The following is a 15990-nucleotide window of genomic DNA, read 5'->3' on the forward strand; positions in this document are numbered from 1 at the left end:
TTTTTAATATTTCTAATTTCAAATATTGATAATTCGATATTTGAAATTAGACACCTAGGTCTGAAAAGTCAGAAAAACTGTCTGAATTTGCAAAACAGTGTCTGAATTGTCATTCACATTCTTCTGAACTTTTAGAAAAATTAAATCCGATGATTAAGACAAACTGTCTGAAATTACTTTCAGATATTATATACATATGATAATATATTATATACATATAATTATATTGTATATGTATATAATAAAAAGACAAAAATGTGTCTAAATTTTTAAGATTGTTCTAATTTCTTACAGACTGTAGTAAATAATTATTGCAGATAAAATATCTGAAGTTGTTTTATATACACACTATCTGAATTCTCAGACAGAATTTTGAGAAGAGTGTCTGAATTTTTAAAAAAATAACTACAATGATTAAAATAGATTATCTAAAATTACAATACTTTCAGATACTCAGATCTGAAAATACAGATTAAAATAACCTAACCTGAATTTTTGGGAAATTTTTTACAGATACTGTAAAAAATAATTGCAAATAAAGAATCTGAAGTTTTCTTAGAGACCCACTGTCTCAATTTTTGAACAGAATTGTCAAAAGAATATCTGAATTTTCAGATATTTTTCTGAACTAGGTATCCGAAAATTGAAAATCCGATGAGTAAGACAAATTGTCTGAAATTACTTTCAGACATCCAGATTTGAAAATTCAGACAAAAATGTGTCTGAATTCTTAGGAAATTTTTTACAGATTGTAAAAGTAATTATTGCAGATAAAATAATTGAAATCTTTTTATAGACACACTATTTGAATTTTCAGACAGAATTTTGAGAAGAGTGTCTAAATTTTTGGAAAAATAACTATTATAATTAAGACAGATTATCTAAAATTATTTTCAGACACCCAGTTCTGAAAATATAAATAAAAATGTACCTGAATTTTTAAGCAATATTTTACAGATACTGTAAAAAATAATTGCAGATAAAATATCTGAAGTTTTCTTAAAGACACATTGTCTCAATTTTTGGGCAAAATTATCAGAAGAGTATCTGAATTTTTAAATATTTTTCTAAACTATCCAAAAATTAAAAGTCCGATGAGTAAGACAAATTGTCTGAAATTACTTTCAGACAGATTTGACAAAAAATGTGCTCGAATTCTTAGGCAATTTCTTACACATTGTAAAAACTAATTATTACAGATAAAATGTCTGAAGATTTTCTACAGACACTGAATTTTTGGACAGAAATGTCAGAAGAGGGTCTGAATTTTCAGACATTCTTTTGAATTTTCAGAAAATTGAATCTGATAATTAAAACAAATTGTCTGAAATTACTTTTAAAATTGATAAATTGAAATAAACTTCTTTCTTTTTCCCTGTCATTCTTCGTCATGCGTGCAAGTGGTTTCTAAAATGTCTGTCCGCGATATATCACCTTCCGTTCTGCGCATACGGATCTCCGAGTGTAATGATAACAGACAGAGCCGAGCTCTCGCTTGCACCCAATATCCATTTCATCTTTTACATCGTCGGTGACACGACACGCGAGTGATGCTCGACTCGGTTGAGGAAAAGATTCATGACACGACCGTCCTTAAACAGGTCGATGATTAAAAAGCACTGCATTAAAAGCCGAGCTCCGATTTCTTTCGTATTCTAATGAAAACACGACGATCAAACCGCAAAACAGACAGAATGTAAAAAAAGAAAAAAAAAATGACAGAAGAAAATATAATACAAGTTGTGAAAAAGAATCTCTAAATATTTGGATAATGTTTAATCTAATTGCAAAAGCAAATTATAATAATTCGCTTGTTTAGTTGCGCATATTTATTATATTTTAAAGAAAAACTTGCGGAAAAATAGACCTTTTCATTTCTTGTACGTCTACGATTATGTCTCTCGACATAACCGAGCGAAGAAAATGAAAAATTGCCATTTCGTCGCATCTTAAAAGCAATTATGTCAAAAGGATCGATAAATCTCGTTTGCCACGCGCCAACTTTCTAATTGCATCTTTGAGCGCAATTAGATTGGGAATGGTTCGTTCATTGAGCTGACCATTTTGCGACTCATGCTGGAAATTACAAATTTCTATTAACGATCTGGCATTGCGTTTTCCTTGGAAGAAAAAAAATGTACCCACGTTAAGAAGTATGAGAGAAAATTAAGAGCGATCAGAGAGAGGGAGACAAAAAGAGGAAAAGATCGACAGAGAAAGAGAGGCGAAAATGAAAGCTATTCGATTGGACACTTCCAATTGCATTAAAAATTAAATGCGCGTCATGCGACTGCCGATAACAATCGGCGCTTATCGAAGCTTCCATAAAATCCCGAGGGATGATGGCGATGACATGGAATGAAATATTAATTTAGCTTCATGAGTTTGCGAATTTTGTTCCGACCGACGATATCGTAATTGATTTTCGCGAATAAAAATATAAATAAAGACGAAAATATATACATATAGTCTATATATAAACAATATATATAGTCCACATATATAGTCTACATATAATCTATATATAGTCTAAATATATAGACTATATATAATCTACCCAAGTAGCACATATTCGTTTCAAAAACGTTTGACAAATGTTTCTGCAAAATGTTTTAGAACCGGCTTTTAAAAACGTTTCTGATTGGTTAAAATGTCCACTTAAAAAACGTTAAGAAAAACGTCATTTTCTAACAAAAAAAAAAACTTTTAAGAAACTGTCAAAATACGGTTTTTTTCCTTTATTTGTGAAAAATTTGTTTATTCACAAATTCAATAAAATAATGCATATATGGATATATCCATCTATTTTCATCATGTTCTGAATCTCTTGTCGAGATTACATCAGAAGTCAAACTGACAAAAAAGACATAATTTAATTATACTTTTAAAACCTGTTCTTTTAGACTTCATATACGTGTTATGAAAACTTGAATACGAGTTATATAATTTTGAATTATAAAATTAATTTTTCTATTTATGGAAACGTAAAAAATACGTTTCTTAAACCATGATTTTAAAAATGTTTCTTATTGGTGCTTAACGGTTAAAAAATATTGGATACGTTTAGAAAACGTTTCTAAAACGAACATGTGCTACCTGGGTTCTGACTATATAGGCTATATGTACACTATATGTAGACTATATATGATCAAAAAGGTTAAATCTATAAAATAATACGCGACTTTGTGAATGAGAAGGAGAGAGAAAGAATTGCAAAAATTTTGTATGTACGAGTATGTCTGTCCTGGTTCATGGCCCAGCTTGTTATTTTACGATCGCGGCGTTCATTTTCGTATTCCCCGGGCGAGAGCTATCACGTAGTTGGAAATAAATTCCCATTACAGGTACGCGCGGTTGGAGAAGTTTAGCGAGATCGCAAGAAAATGGAAACACACGGGCACGTGTTTCGACGAAAGGGACGCCGTGAAAAGATCCGCTTGTGAAAATGGTGACAGTCGTTTCTCTCTTCGACTCCAGCCCTCCTTTCACTTCGTCCCCCTCCTCATCGTTTCACAAACGAAGTCAGTTCCATCCGCGACGGATTTACGGAAAATTTCCCTCCGCATTTGCCGACACACGTATACTTACGTTATAGTCGTGACGTTACATCGCTTTCAGCGATGCATAATGCATCAGGACGCACTGGCGTAGCTGTTTGTGAATTAAGGGCCCAGATTATTCTAGCAATATGAAAAATTGATGATTTTTAGGAATTTTTGAAGAATTTTAGAAATTGATCTTTCTAACATTTTACATATGTTTTTATTACTATTCAAATAACTTGACATGTGCTACTCGTATAATTATCTAAAATAAAAAAACTCGGTCTAGTTTTATTCCGTAAGATATTTATGAGATACTAAACCAAATTTCATTACGGAAAATTAAGCGATAACAAAGTAGTGTCATTTTAAAGTTAGAGATTTCAATTTTGCTTAATATTTATTTATTGCTTGAAAAAGTCAGAAAAATATTAATTAGTAATTTTTTAAATTTTGACTGTAATATCCTCCAAAAAAATGTTCTCTTTCATGTAAAAAAGTTAATGTTATTCAATTTATTAATTTTCAAGATATTTATTACACCAACTGTATGACAGAAAAAAAGTGAGAAGTGTTTTTTTGAAAAACAGCTGCTTCAAGCTACGCAGATCCATTTCAAAACCCGCACTATCCTTGTTTAAAGTTTTATAATTTTGTCAATTTTGCAAATAAAACTTGAAAGGCATAGTCTTCAATTATGCTTTCAGAAAATGTAAAAAAATCAATTTTTGTAACCTTCGAAAGAGAGTAGTTTTTAAAGCATTGGCAATAATTGCAATAAATAATCGAAAAAATTCAAGATATGAACCCCTCAACTCTCTCAATTTCCATTTACTCAGTTGAAAATATGTTGTGCTAAAACCTTTCGACGACCAATTGAAATTCACACATAGAATGCTTTAATCGCATTAAAATCAAATGCAAAAAATTTGGAGAGTATGAAATTTGTAAAATTTAAATATTAAATTGGATCAATTTAAATACACATTGATTCGAAGCTTTTAAATTTTATAGTCCATGTCTACGAGAATAATTATGTTTCTTTATGAATATTAACGTGATCGTAGTAACCTTTGAAACGAGTTGTTATTTCGTTACTTCAATGATGTTAGCGTGTCCGTACTAATTTGGAATAATAAAACGTCACGCAACCCTGTAAGAGCCATCCTAACATTTTGGAAAATTAGACAGTTATTGTTTGGCGTGCTGGATACGTACTTTAAATGCACGAAAATAACTAGAGACTACAGATCGTAAATTTATCTTGTCATGCTTTACGCGAGTATCTAAAATTTTTATTTAACGTACCGTGATAAGAAAATAAATTTTAAATTTACTCTCTTAACTTTTTGAAGATGGTAGACATATATATATATATATATATATATGTGTGTTTTAAGGCTTTTTCCTCAAAAGATGATAAATATATTGTATAAATTTTTAACTTTTAATCCATAGATGTTGCATTTTTTCATGTTTTTCACTCAGTCTTTCATGGTTTTTCCTTCTAAAATTCAAAGTTTTCTGAAAATTAAATCAATTTAGTGACTCAGAGTTTAATTAATCGAAGAAATTGTTAATCAACATTTGAAATTAATTAGGATTGAAAAAAAGACAAAAAAAAAGATATGTCATTTGTACAGAATCCATCATTAATCTCTTCTCGCGTGTTCAATAATTAGCTGCTTTCGGCTCAAAAAATAAAGCTGTTATTAGATTGGTGAACTTCATTAATGACATCTTCTGTAGCCAGTCAGTGAGAAAAGAAAAGAAAAGATCAGAGTCAAGGGATGAATGTCTCTAATATAATTGATTGCTTCAAAGAATATTATATTTAACTCATATTTTACAAACCATATTTTCATAAAATAAATCCTTTTTATGAAATGTAAAAGTTTGATTAAAAAAAAAAAAAAAAAATTCTTTAATTAATCACGTCGAAAATCAATACATATCACGTTTTTATCGGTTCTCTTCGTGTTTCAATCGAGTATGCTATTCGGTTCGAGTAATAGTCGCGTAATAATCTTATCTGCACGATGGGATGAGACTTATGGCCGGATTATTGCCTCTGTCTGCTCCTTTCGGACGTGCTTGGTGAGACGCGATCGGGGGCGGGGGGGGGGGGCGGGGGGGTTAGAAACGCGGGGTAGAACGATTCGTGGGCGGACTGCGTAACGGTGCCCGGTGAATTATTATAATCTCTCGGCGAATAGAACGAATTTTATTTCGAAATCAGTCGCCCGCAGACGTGATCGTAATTCTCATTATTTGCGGGACGCGGAAAAACTTTTCGTACCGAACTCTGGTCGGGAATTTACTCGGAGAGAACTGGATCTGTCAAAGATAATAGGCTTTAGGGCTACCTCGCGAAAATTTTTGAAAAAAAATTCGTTTTAAATTGGTCGCCCAAAATTAAAATCCTGTACATTCTGTAGAGTTCGTTTTAACAAAAGCACATGATGTATTACAATTTCTCTCTCTCTCTCTTTCTCTCTCTCTCTCTCTTTTTCTTCCTCTCTCTATCTTTTTCTCTTTCGTTTCTTTTGAAATATCCTATGATCTTTTAAAAGTAGCAAGAACGATGAACCGGGATTTCGTAAAAGATCTCCGGGACAAGCCGAGGAGTTTCCGTGGGCAAGGGTGAAATCATCCGTTTTCTTTTTTGCTCCTTCAATAAGACAGAAGCGAGCGAGCGACGGAATAACGAGACGGGAAGCTATTCTCAAATCTCTTTGCCAGATACAAAGTGAAATTAATGGTCCGCATTTACCGTGGCACACGTGGGGGGATGTTACAGGATAGCGCGATGCGCCGGCGATCTCATCTGCAATGCACCCTAAACGAAACGGCGCTAATAAAAAAGGTTTATTAGATGTACATGTTCGATATATCTCTGTAACACGCGTTTCCAACCTTTTGAACACACGGCTATTATTTTTGGAAAAGCTAAACTTTTACAAAATTTATAAAAATATTTATTTAATGAAAACATGGCAATATTATATTTTACCTTTAAACACAGTTAAAGTTGATTTCATTGGGTAATGAATAATGTCCAATAATGAAAAAAAAACCAATAGCGCTCTGACGGAAATTTTTAGAACTAAAAATTATAATCTGCAAATTTCGTCAGAGCGCTATTGGTTTTTTATTTTTCCTCTACACGTTTACTCCCTTGATTTGAGTTTTTACTGCTCTCCGTTAACTTTGTGTGACAAAAAGTTGTTTAAATAAATAAAGTAAAAAGGAATTATATATTGATTGCATCGTGCAGTTTAATTATTTTGTCTATTTAAAGGCGTGCCAAAATGCACGGATGTATGTGCATGATTTGAAGCTGGAATTTAACAATAAATTTTTCTACAAAAGAAACATAGTTTTGATTAAAAATGACTCAAGTATGATACTCCTTAAAGTAATCAGTTATATACATCATATTCTGCACATTCACTTTGACTCTGAACTTTTCTTTTCTTTTCTCACTGACTGGATACTAACGACTTTAAGTTTCTTCCGATGTTCTCTTGCACTTCTTTTTCCAGTTCCAATTGATTTCGCACGTTGATTGATAATTTCTCTGATCAATTAAACTCTGAGGTCACCAAATTGATTTTATTTTTCGAAAACTGCAAATTTGAGAAGGGAAATGAGTGAAAACATGAAAAAATACATTTATCGATTAAAATTAAAAACATACGTATACAGGGCGCTAGAATCCGGATAAAAAAAGTTTTTTCGAAAAAGCCACATGTTAAATCCAACATAAAACGTACAAAAAAATGCTTTTATATACATGTTGGTTAGATTAGGTTGATGGGATCTTTCAGAATCCCTTTTATTCATTATAACCTCTCTGTGCCGTTATTTTCTTTTCCTTGAATCGCTTGCGCCCGGCCTTTAAATGCACGCGGTCCATTTTCACAAACGCTGCTTTAATAGCAGCCCGGAAGGAAGAAGCCATATTAGGGTGTTTTGACTTGTTAGTAACCCTTTTAATAACTCCCCATACATAATAGCCCAGAGGGTTCAAGTCGGGGCTGTTAGGAGGTCAGAAGTCCTTGAACCAAAAGAGCTCGTTATCCGACAGTCAATTTTGCACCAAATGGCTGGTGTGAGCGGGTGCATCGTTTTGCTGTGCACTTCTTAAGCGGTCTGACGCAAAATTCTTTCGCTCACCCTCAAAGTGTATGCTAATTTTCAAAGAGATGTCTCCGGATCCTCCGAAATCAGCTCTTGAGCTCTATTTATGAGCTCCGGCGTCTTTGTATTTTTCTGCCGCTTATGTATCTTTTTTGCTGAGGTGGCAGATTCTTCTTCAAACTTTTCTAAAGCCTTTAGTACAATGTCGTAACTGTTGATCGGCGGTATCTGAAGAAATTAATTATTTCAAGCGATATCCGTCCGACGCTTTCAATTATCGCTGTTCTTCGATTATATTCTGCACTATGCACGTGTTCCGCTATTTTTTGTTTACAAACATTTTATCCACATATGTGTCTACAATAGTGCCACGTAGAGCATCCGGCAGAATTATAATATAGCGGGAACTTTAAATCAAATTTTGTCCGGATTCTAGCGCCGCACCTGTATGTATATCATTGAATAAAAAATAAAAGGAAGGATCATGATGCGATATATTGCGATATCTGGTGAATATCGATAGTCAAACTAGGTCTAGTGTATGATGTAATAGATACGTCACATATTACGTCATTAGAACGTCACCTAGTACAATGACGGCAATCTTGAAGGCTTGAAAATATATATAATTAAAAGAATCAAGAATTTTATGAAATATGCGTGTTCTGTGGTTATGAATATTGTTAAATTTATATATAAAGCAATATTCTAGTTTAATTTCAGTAATTATTTATAATTATAATTACATACTTACAAGTTATATATTAAATCAAAATTTTATATATTACGTTATATGTACTTTACTTAAAAAGTAAGAATTGTGAGTTTGTTAGAATATTGCAAATTATAGGTTAATTTTCAATACTTACATATAAAATGTTTCCGACATTCTTTTTTTGGTTGTTCCACAGAAACAACAACTAACCATTTTTTTTTATCTTTTCGAGTGAAATATACGCATTGAATAAAGAATAACTTTATTCAATGGATATACGGGATATATGTATGTCATCATATAAAGCGACTATCAATAGATAGTCGATTTTGGTTTAGTTTATGATGTCACATCCTTCGCACCCTCCACCACCTACATGATCTTTTCTTATATTCTTTATACAATGATGTATACATATATATATATATATATATATATATATATATATATATATATATGTTCGCCATCTTTTGAAAAAAAAAAGGATACATACGTCTGCCACTTTCAAAGAATTAATTAACAAATGTACAAACACAGACGCGTTATGTGCTTGTTTAAGAATGATACGTACACAATATTGCATATTGCTTTACTGATTTATTATTTCCGTCATACATTTTGCGCGCGACTGTACTGACGCCGCTCGACAATTTGCATACGTTCATTCGTTTCCGCGACAATTGCTTCCCTAAAGGGATTGTTTACATTTCTCACGAGCGCGATATTCATTAGGTATCATCTCGCACATAGAGACGATAACAAGCGAAATAAATTTGGTTACGTTATAAATTACGGGCGCAACAATGTGAGTGAAGGACAGACGTGCCGTGCTAAAGCGAAGCGAATTAATAACACGATTCCGCATATTCGCGCGTACGCGTTTAATTGTGATAGAAGTTTCGCATTAATTAGAGGTGGAAATTACGATGCGAATTTTTCGTCAGGATAATCATAGTAAAACAAATGAAGAATGCTCGATGCGCTAATGTTATATTTTCTAAATTGGTGTTACGTATCTGACAGGTTAGAATTTTTATATTACCAAATCATGGTAGAGGGCGTAGGTGAATAAAGCTGTGAGCTTTTTTGGGAAAATAATTATACAGTCCTTATCATTAGCTTGAACGTCAGAACTGAGGGTCAAAAATTATACCGTTTGTTGCAAAAATTTCAGAGATGATTTAAAACAGGACGATAAATTACGTAAATTTAGAGGCGTAATAAATTATGTGCGCGCGACAAAGGAAGTCGAGCGGAAAAATGGCGAAGATACGGAGGATTTACGTCAGCGTGCACACACGGTCCGTGCGACCAATAACGGTACGTACGGAAGCTTTCGCTGGCGACGGTGTGTTCCTCAATGAGTTATGACGCACATAAATGTAAAAAAAAAGAATTTATTAAGCTTCAAAGTCTCGCGAAACGGCTGTTTCACCGGCGAATCTCTCTGTGAAAGCTGCTGGAAGCAAACGAGAAGATTTGTCGCGTCCGCGTAAAGTAAAGACGGCGAACCTAAGAACGCGACCGCAAACGATCGTAAAGTTGCATTTAGTCAAGCGAATTGCCGATTAGAATCTAGACAGAGAAAGGAAGAGAGAGAGATTTATTACAAAGAATGAGGCCGTAAAGAGCGACGTTTTCCGAGCGTTTATAACAGAGAGCGTCGTGATAAAAAAAAAAAAAGAAGAAGAAAGAAAAAAAAATATATAGATCGGCACTTCTCGGCCGGGGAAATATTTGCAAGATTGAAATTCCAGCGATGACGAAGAAAGGTTTCCGGATACAAAGGCAAATTGCGAACGCGGGCGACAGCATGCATTAATGCATTTGCAATGCCAATCGGGCCGACAACGAACGCGAACAGAAAATTCCCGGCGATGGGATGATATCATGTAGATGTAGTTTCGCGGTGAATTATTTTATGCGCCGCGCGTGGGAGGAGGAGGGGGGGGGGCGGGAGGAATGTGTAAAAGCGCTTCGAACGTATATGCACTTCGGTTACGAAATATGGGAGAAAATTTGTAACAGCCCTCCCGCGCGGTAACTGTATTAAAATGCTCACCTATAAATAATTTTTTTTTCTCGTGTTCTCACCCTCGTCCTTCGACGAAAAAAAACGACCATTTATGCGATTTTTCTCTCATCGTCGAGAAACTTACATAAATAAATGAGAAACTTTTTCATTTTCCATATATACAGGGTGAGACATTTATATATTGAAACGCCTAAATATTTCAAAACCATAAGAGTTAGAAAAAAATGTTTCAAATAAAAGTTGTATGGTTTCAAGGGGGACATAAAATGCCACTGATTTAACCTTGAATAATTATTTGATGGTCATATAAAGATATAGCTGCTTGTTGAAAATTTATATTTTTTTTCTTTAGGACAACTAAGGTAAATGTGCCAATTATTGACAGTGTCCCAATTTGTGACAATCGTGTTTCTTTTTTTCAATAAGTTAATTAATATAGATTAATGTTTATTCTAAAAAATGTATTGGTATTCAAAATTATATGTATTATTTATTACAACAAATTTTAAATAAAATTAAACACTTTTGTAAATGCTAAAATATTATGATTATAAGCATATCGCCAACGATGGCAAATCGAGCACTTGCTCACTAATATCTTATGAGGGGACGACTATATCGATGGTTCCTTCCGTCGATTGATTCTCTAGCTATTATTAAATTAAAAGTAAATAAACAATATCTAAAGTTAAGTATATATTAAGGAACATTGTGAGTAACCTGAAAACGTCACAAAATACATATTTTTTTAATTATGCATGTGTCACTAATCGGTACTAAAAATATTTGTTTGTCTTTATTACTGACAATCGAAATAAATATGATGTAAAACGATAAAAACGTTTCTATTTTTAAAGAAAACATGTAATTTATAAATATTAATCTTTATTAAATTAAGGAATAGCATCAATATCATAACTTATCTTTCCAGAATTTAGAAAATTAATACAAATACGAGTTCCTAATCTATAAATTCTTATATTTAAGTCAGTAATAGGGTCACTTATGATTCTGTACCAATTTGTGACAGTCGATAGACTTCTTAACCTATTAATTGTCACATGCGAATGTTTGTCACATGCAAGACACTTGATTCCTTTGTGATTCTTTTATTTGTTATAGAATTAAGTATATATACAGAATTTAAAAAATTAATTTTAGAAATTAAAAAAAACAATATAAAGAAAATATTTATCCTAAATGATAAAAAGAAAAACTGAAAGTATTTATGTATCAGTAAAGAGACGTATCTTATATTTCTACAACAGTAATTGAGATGTTCCTATTTCTACGACGTGTCAGTAATAGGGACATTTATATGCCTATCACCTATCAGTAAAACAGATGTAACATATGTCACAATTTGGGACAATTTCAAATTCATGTGTCACTAAATGGTACAAAAACAATATTTACAAAGATATAATAAATAAATTAAGAATTTTTAAAAAAGTAAAAAAATTTAATTTTATAAAAATCTTAAATGTTCAAATTTTCCAATAAAATTAATTTTATATACTTATTATGACGCATATGTCGATAATTTATTAGTTTATTTTCACGATGAGGCAATTTTGCCACTAATTGGGATATTTACCTTATGTGTTTTCTTTAAACTAATATATTCGTCTCATTATTCTGTGTATAAGTATTAAGATAAGATTACCGAAAACTAAATGTTTTGTAAGATATTTTGTATTTTATGTTAAAATATTGTAACTTTTGGGCCTCATAACTCGAAAAGTACTTAATGAAAAAATACTTTATTATAGTGTTTTGAAAAGCTCTCGGGGTAAGCTACAAGAATGTGCATTAAAAAGTGGGAGGGGGGGTTCTATTTAAGAAATTAAAGGTGATCTTTATGTGACCTTCAAACAATTATTCAAGGTCAAATCACTGGTCATCTTATGTCCCCCTCGAAACTATACAACTTTTATTTGAAACATTTTTTTCTAACTCTTATAGTTTTTGAGATATTTAGGTGTCTCAATATAAATGCCTCCCTCTGTATATATCACATCTGTTTAACACATCACAAAAGAATTATGCCAATTCCAAGAGAGAGAGAGAGAGAGAGAGAGAGAGAGAGAGAGACGATATAATTTCGATAAGAATGATATACGAATCAGATTGATTCAGATATCTCTGCGAAATTGGCACGTGCAATTTGGCATACAAAATTCAATATCCGGTAAACTCTGTTTTACAAGGGGTGAGGGAGGAAAAGAGGGGGTAATAAATACAACATTCTCTCCAAACGGTCTATAAATCCTTGATGATATATGATTCCGTGTGCGATAATAAATGAACGTGTATCGTATAATCGATTGCAAGATATTCAACGGCGATCGGTTGGTGCTCGATTTGCGAGATGCAAAACGATTCTGCTTATACATCACGCGGGGGAAGAACAAGACAGAGAGAGAGAGAGAGAGAGAGAGGGCCGGTTCGTCGTTGTACTCGTGGCGAGCGTTTGACAGAGCAATGTTTTTCCTTCTACGGGCGAAACGTATTGCGCTCGATCGCGCGAAATGGACCGAGCGCGAGAGCGAGCGCGAACAAAAAACGACAAGCCTGTGAGTTGTGCGGCAACGTTACGACGTAATGTAAAGGCCACGAGGCGTTCTGAGCGAAAAAGTTTTCTCGTTATCCATCCATCCCGCCCGGGGACTGCCGGGACGAAAAAAGGGCCGGTAAATTGCGGATCCGCAATTCCCGCCAAAGCGACTCTCTCTCTTTCTGCCTGCGCGTCTGATCCGCACGCGGATGTTTCAATTCGCGGATTATATGAGCGTCTCTCTCTCTCTCTCTCTCTCTCTCTCTCTCTCTCTCTCTCTCTCTTTCGAGATTTTCGTGCGGGGAAATGGTGTATGCGTATACACCATTTCCCGTATACCGGTAAAGTGCGGCAAAAGATAAATCCCGAGAATCTGTAAGATTTGCATATAATTGTATTTAAATGTGTAGCACATTATAAAAAATTGTTTAAGAATTCATCAGATATATTTTTGTTGTTGAATTTTTAGATCTGTGAATCTATTAATAATTTCAGATAAATCTGTCTTGATTATAATAATCAGAGTCATTTTTCTGAAAATTCAGACAGTATGTCTGTAAGAAAACTATAGATATTTTGTTTGCAATTATTTTTACAGATCATGACACTGTAAAAAATAACTGTACTGTAAAAAAATTGTCTACGAATTCAGATACAGTTTTGTTTGAATTTTCCGATCTGAGTGTCCGAAAGTAATTTCATATAATCTGCCATCAGAGTTATTTTTTTTTATTTTCCGGAAAATATCTACCCAGACAGCATATCATGTCTAAAATGTATCCGAAGGACATCCCAAAGACGTCTTTGGGATTCTCTAGATATATTTTGGATACTGTCTAGATAAAAATTCAGATATTTTTCCGTAAACTCTGTCTGAAAATTCAAACAGTGTGTTTGTAAAAAAAACTTTAGACAATTTATCTACAATTATTTTTTTACATTATCTGTAAGAAATTGCCTAAGAATTCAGACACGATGATTAAGAAAGCTTTATCTGAAATGACACTCAGATCTGAAAATTTGGATCAAAATTTGCCTGAATATTTTAGATTAAGTTTCTTACATCAGTGAAATTCCGTGATCGAAGCAATCGAATTTAATCAACGTTCACGGTCCCTTTTCGAACGAGTGCGACGATGAATACAGCGTCAAACATTCGAAAGTTAAATATAACATCCCGAGATAAAAGCTTATATTATACTTTCGTGCCGCGTTATTGTCGGACTGTGCCCGGCTTCGAATTGATTGATATCGAAACGTAAATTTGGCTCGATTTCCCTCACGATCCCGTAGCTGTGAATATTTATTTTCGACGATGTGAAGCCACGCGGGATGGTAATATCGACGATATCCCGCCCGCGGATACTTTAAATTCGTCGCCATAAGGGAGAATCATCGGACGTCCATCGATCTGCCTCTTGTCGATATGAATATCTATTAGACGTAATTGATGTCTACCATTCGGCGTAGCGAATGCTGCAGTAAATGTCAAAACGGTCTTGTCCGTTCTGACTGATCGGGTATTGTGAAAACGCTTACGGTCGCGATAGACAAGCTGCCAGCGGATTGTCTCGTATAAAAATTTCGCTGTCGTTGGAACCATTGGGATATCGAACCGCTTTTAGTTTCCACGTCAGCTACACACAGAGTGTGTATATTCCAAGGAGATAGACGGAAATATAAAACGCTGGATTTATTCGCTCTACATTATTTCAGACATCTGACTGCTTTAATTACAGTCGCAAAATTTCTTGCAAAGTCCTGCAATGAGTGCTTTGTTTTCCTTTGCTTGTAATTTATTTGTATTTGTACTGTATACGCTTCACAAAAAACATATTCTTTTGAGAAAATCTGTAGTTAACTGTGAGAATGTACGCTGGGAAAGCTAACGAGCTCTTTTTGAACACGTATTCATAGTTAATTAGAATGCTATAGTACGGCAAAAAAAAAATGCAAAAGAGGATATAAAAGCTATTGGCAAAGATACTTAACAAGCAAAAGGAAGTTTCAACGTTGGGTCGACAGGAAGATTTAGGTGTGGTAATAAGTTAAAGGGATGGTAAAAGAGAACGGAGAGAAACTGACGCCAGGGAGAGGAAAAGGAGATCTGCAAAGTTTGTGGGAGTGATAGGAGAGCAGTAACGCATTTAATGAAAGAGTACGTCGTCGCTGGGCAATGAGAAGGAAAAAAACAGGAAGGAAAAGGTGTGTTGGACACACCTAGAACGAGTTAGATTGGACGGAAAAAGTAATGAGAAAAAGAGAGAGAAAGGAGAAGAAGAAGAGAGAAAGTGAAACACAAGGAGTGTACAAGAATATATGGCGACGCGATCAAATTTAAGAGATGGTGGGAAGACAGTACAGAGCGTGGAAATAATTGGGCAGCAAGATTAATGCACCGGTGCGCACTAATGTTCCTCGTTAATGAGAGAACATTAAGCAAGGTTCCTGTCTTTGCCCAATGCGTTTCGCGAATTCTATGCGCGATTAAAAATTTCACCGTGCAAAAGCGTACGTCGTAAAACATTTTATAATAAATAATTGCACACAAAATGTCTAGTGTTTTCTTGGGATAGATACATTGTTCCAATTTTCAGAAAATTTTTCGAATTTTCAGATAAACGCTTCAGACATTCTTCTGAACTAATTGCTAGCAATATTCAGTCAATAAAGAATCCTTTATCAGTATAAAAAATAACCGCACACAAAATGTCTAAAGTTTTTTTGGGATAGATACTCCCATTTTTCAGACAGAATTTTCAGACGTTCTTCTGAACTAATTGCTAGCAATATTGTCAATAAAAAATTCCTTATCGGTATTAGCGTAATTATTACTTCGATTATTTTAGCTAACAAGATATTTAACGATACATGTGTGCGTACACTCTTGACCCAAATTGATTCATATTTCGCATATGAATCGCAGCGAGGAATTAATTCATGTTCAAGATATTATCCCATCCTGTACACATAGTATCCAAATATTCGTGTTATCATT

The 15990-nt window shown here is 33.7% G+C and overlaps 1 protein-coding gene across 5 annotated transcripts in view; it reads right to left on the minus strand.

Annotated features, from left to right (window-relative positions):
* Positions 1–15990, minus strand: part of Nlg-5 (neuroligin 5) — a 247402-nt gene that overhangs the window by 40026 nt on the left and 191386 nt on the right. The window lies entirely within an intron of this gene.

Source organism: Anoplolepis gracilipes, chromosome 16 (genome assembly GCF_047496725.1).
Source record: "Anoplolepis gracilipes chromosome 16, ASM4749672v1, whole genome shotgun sequence".
NCBI classification, from domain to species: Eukaryota; Metazoa; Arthropoda; class Insecta; order Hymenoptera; family Formicidae; genus Anoplolepis; species Anoplolepis gracilipes.